Source organism: Acanthisitta chloris, unplaced genomic scaffold (assembly GCF_000695815.1).
Source record: "Acanthisitta chloris isolate BGI_N310 unplaced genomic scaffold, ASM69581v1 scaffold36097, whole genome shotgun sequence".
In the NCBI taxonomy this organism is placed as follows: Eukaryota; Metazoa; Chordata; class Aves; order Passeriformes; family Acanthisittidae; genus Acanthisitta; species Acanthisitta chloris.
Genome location: NW_008681562.1, coordinates 1,077 through 5,419, shown reverse-complemented (window position 1 = coordinate 5,419; position 4,343 = coordinate 1,077).

Below are 4,343 nucleotides of genomic sequence, written 5' to 3'. Positions count from 1 at the left end.
GTAAAAAACAACAAAATCACCAAAAACCAAAAAAAAAAAAGAAAAAAAAGGAAAGGAAAAAAAGAAAAAAAAAAGAAAAAACCCACACCAACACCCCCCCCCAAAACCAAGAAAAGTTCAAGAAAAAGAGGGGGGAGATTTAAAGAAATTGAGTCAAGAACTGGTGGGGGTGATAGGTTATCTTTGGCTGTGCTCACTAATGCGCTATCCTCACTTCCATTTCGCTACTGAATTTCATATCTCTTTTCAGTCTTATATTTTTTAATCGTTTTTTTCTGTCGCTGCTCTTAACCCCTTCATGTTTATTCTTTCATGGATTCATGAGATGATGGGGTTTCATTCTCATGCTGTGAGATTTTTCTTTTCTTTTTCTCTCTCCCTCTCTCTTGCTTACAAGCCTAAAAGAATCTTTTAAACCAACAAATAAAAAGAACATTTATTTTGGAAGAGCTGGGAAGGGGGGAGGACAAGGCAATTATTTGGGAGGGAAGGGGCAATGTGGGGCTATGGGAGGGGGGGAGGAGGGAACTTATCAAAAACAAGGCACATTTGCAAGATGCCTTTTTCCACCTTCAGGAGTTTGCAAGCTGTTTTTCCTGGATGAATGTGTGTGTGTGCGGCGTGTGTGTGTGTGTGTGTGTGTGTCTGTGTGCACATTTGTTGATACAGATGTGTGTGTGCAAGCATGTTTTCTGGGGAGGGGAGCTGGGGAGGGGGGTTTTGTAATGTCTTTTGTAGAAAGAGAACACAGATGTCGTTTAACTGGCAGTGTTTTGGGGGGAATAGCAGGGGTTTGTTTGCTCATTGCAACTTGGTGAGGTTGGAGGTCGGAGTCCCAGCTCGCATTACAGAGACGGAGCTGGGGAGGTAGAGTGTGCAAATATACACTTACTGAGGAAAGAGAGGGATTTGGGGATCAGTAATGGGACAGTGCTGCTGTTCACCACTGGCCTCTGATCTCTAGGAGACCAAGCTGATTCAGTCCTCAAAGGAGGGGTTGTTCCTAATCATTCCCACCCTGCATCTTTCTTACAGAGTTTGGAAAGAAAAGGAGTTGCAGGATTCTGAAAACTTAACCCTTCCCCCCTCTACCTGTTCCTTGTGCCAGACAATGGACTCCACTCTCCAGCCACTGCGTGACCATAGCTTACATCAAGGTTCGGGAAAGGGTGGATGTCATTTAACTTTGTTATGCTTCAGGATGAAAAAATATGGAAATTGCAATTACCCCCTTTCCTAAGAAGTTCAGAAGCAAATGGTGGGTTGGCACCCTCTGATCTGTACTGCTTCTATCAGGCCTTGTTTTATGTCTGTTAATACATGTAGAGTGTTGAGAAGAGCACCCTGTGCCCTTTCTTGCAGATGTAGCTAAGGATGCAGTAGAGTTCCATGGAGCATCATCCCACTGAAAGACAGTGATCTTCAAAGACTGGGCAGGTGAATGAAAATGCTGAGCTTGTTGGTGCTTGTGGAATCCCCTAGAGCTGTAGCAGCTTCCATCCACAGGTATTCATTATGAAGGTACAGAAGGGTAACTTGGCCTTAGACAGGAAGGTCAACTTTTTCCAAAGGAGCCAGTGACTTTCAGGAAAATCACTGATTTATTGGCCACTTTGGCAATCACTGACCATCGATAATCTCCCTTATATTATTAATAAAAGCCATGAAAATTATGAATTCACAAGTGCAAAACTTTAACCCTAGGGTCATTCTGCCATTCCTGGAGTAATGATGAGAACCTTGTTCGTACCTGATGGAGTTTTTTCCTACTGGACCCACATACTCACACTGCCCTTTATCCAACCATCCCTTTGTTTTCCAGCTAGCATTCTTTTCTTTTTTCTTGATTCCCATTGCTTGGAAGAGCAGAGTGATCCTCTGAGACCTGGGAAACTCTTGGGTTTCAGATGACAGATGAATATAATGCACATCTTTCATTCACTATTTTATGTCTGTATAGTGCTATAAAAATGTGAATCACTATAGGCCTGACCTAGTAAGACTGAAGTCATGAAAAGTTTTGCCTTGATTAGGCAGGATTAGGCCTTATCAGAGTAATAAGTATTGTTATTTTTATATCAGTAATGTGTCTTATGCAGAATCTGAAGCATAAAAAATAGAGCATCCATCCTACCCAATTACCCCAGTTTCTGTCTCCCTCTCTCATGTTCATGCATGTACACATTTGGTCTGGGCCTCCCTGGACTTACCAAAGTTTTAGCACAATTGTTAAATCAGTCTTAGATTCTCCACTGCCCTGCAGAACAGTCTCTTGCTGATTTCTACATTCTAAAACAATGCTGTTATAAATGGGTTTTCCCAATATTATTGCAGTTTATGATCTATATGGATCTGTATAGGAATAAGAGTCTGGATCATGACTAGAGCTGGATGAGAGGGCTAAGACTGGATCGAGTAGTTGTGACTACCTGACACACAGGAAGGTAAAGCTTGGCCAATGGAGAAAATTATGGTTTCTAGTGGGATTCTAATTGGAAATATCTTTTAAATGTTGTAATGAAAATCATAAAGTTGTTTTATGATATCAGCAGTATTATGTCAGTGGATATATGCATGTCATGACTGCAGTTCCAAGGTGGACACTGCCTATCAGCAGGTTCAGTTTTTAAGGGGAGTCTAACCAGCTGATTGATGATTAAATAAAATATCTGAACACTTAACCTTTATATATATGATTGCAATGTAAAGGGTGGTCAGAACAATAAAAGTAGGAAAAGAAAGAGGCAGTTATAAGAAGCCTGTTAAGACTGGAGGGAAAACAAATGGCTGTGTGGTAAGAAATTATGAAGCTGAGGGAGATGACTCAGGAACTCCAGTAACTGAACAGTTGTAGTAAAAGTCTGACAAATGTGTGGCAGGAGTTAGGCTCCTGAGAGCTCTCTCAGCTGGTCCCAAAGACTGGCAGGGTCAGCAGCACACAGATGAAGCAAAACCCACCAATGCTCTTTGCTTCTTGGGTGCTGATCCCCACACAGAGTGGGGTCCTGACCGACGCCATCCAGTGCCCTGCAGGTACAGCCAAGGGCCTTCAGCAACTGGAGATTAGGTGCAGAGGGGCCATGTTTAGTACTTGTGGCTTCAATCAGAGATTGAGCCCAGAATTTCAGAGTGACAATCCAAAAGCGTTCCAGGGAAAAAGCACTGCTTAGCCGATTTCTTCACCTGCTGGGACTGGGAGCCAGACTCCTTTGCTATTGCCTCAGTTCTCTGTTGGCTGAGTTCTCTTTCTTATCAGGAGTCATCCTAGTTTTTTCTCTTTGAATGTTTCTGACTTGGTATTACCAGGTTGGTTTTACTTCATAGAGTCAGTATATTCAGACATCTGGACTATTTGGTCCGACACAATAATCTTTGCCAAAGAGTGTGCGGTCAGGACTTTTCACAGTTCAGGAACTGCCTTATAATTTCTGATGATGGGGCAGAATGCCGGAGAACAACAGAATGTCCTGTGAGTCAGATGAGTAATAGAAAATGTGTTCTCGTATAGGGGCGAGGGAAGAATGCTGAAGGCCTTTAGAAATGCCCTCCTCTAAAACTGAGGTAGCACGTCTGTGTCCCCCCTCCACAGCTGTCTGCATCCACCCCTAAGAGAAGCAACAAACCCATGTCTTGTTTTGAGGTCAGCAATCCAGAAAGGAGACAGCAAAGAAAAAAAGGCATTTTAATCATACTCAAGGCTCAGAGGTTTCAAGCCACTACAAGCATGAGTGTTATTGGAAAGGCGGAGGGGATTTCCACGCTGCATCTTGCATGCCCGCTGCTGTCCTCCTTTTCTTCCTAAAGGGAGAGCAGTGGGAAAAGGGGAGGAAAGAATGTGAGTGCTTCTGACTTTTGCTGCAGTGGTGCAGAAGGCAATTATCAGAGCTTGGTTTGTTGGCAGCTTGGGGCAGGATTGCTGCTCGCTGGGTCATGTTTTTCAGCAGACGCTGCAACTCAAACATGAGGGACACTCTAGGCTGCCTGAGGGAGATGGGCTGGGGGAGAATGTTTTGCACCTTTCCCATGCATAACAGCCTTAGGCAGGCATGTGAAAGAGGAGAAGGAAGGGCAGAAATAGAAATGAAATCTCTCTCAGGATATACATGGCCAACGCAACTCTATTGCTTCATTTTCTGATACTGTATCACTCAGGGACCTTTAGTAACTAGGACCTTGGGACTGTAATTCCATCTGTGTCCCTCCTATTCCCCCTTCACCTTGAGTATTAAGAACTGAAAAGACAATGAGAGAAAATGTGAAAGAGGGAAATAAGGGCCCTGCTAGCAAACCCCTGCTATTCCATGGGTGAAAGTAAAGCTTTGGTTACTAAGGTAAAAGGAAAA